Genomic DNA, 438 nt, shown 5'->3' with positions numbered 1-438 from the left:
CCCAGGATTGAAGGGGTCATGGAGAGAATCTGAGGCTTTGCATCCGGAGAGCCAAGAAGAAGCCATTGGTGAAGGTGTACCCTCAATTTCAGTGGAGACCCCAGCTTTTTGGAGATGCCGGGACCTCAGGACGACCACCAAGGACAGCGGCAGGTGTGGAATGGAGCTGGCCTGGGTCTGCGAGACGAGCTGAGTGTGCTGTGGACGGCAGTTAGAGAGGTGGAGCTGCCAGAACCTTTGGAACCCAGAAGATCGTGAGTGACTCCCAGATGTCCAGCCTTGAGCTACTTTGCTGGACTTTGGTTTTGCTTAGGTGTGCCCGATTCTTCCCTTTGAAATAAGACAGTGCTTGTTTTGGATTTTATAGAAGCCCACAGTTTAAAGACTATGGACTTTTAAGTGTTTGGATTTTTTAAGGACTGTGGGGTTTTTAAGGTT

Source organism: Nannospalax galili, unplaced genomic scaffold (genome assembly GCF_000622305.1).
Source record: "Nannospalax galili isolate Female #2095 unplaced genomic scaffold, S.galili_v1.0 scaffold302, whole genome shotgun sequence".
Lineage (NCBI taxonomy): Eukaryota > Metazoa > Chordata > Mammalia > Rodentia > Spalacidae > Nannospalax > Nannospalax galili.
Note: the sequence above shows the minus strand (reverse complement) of the source record.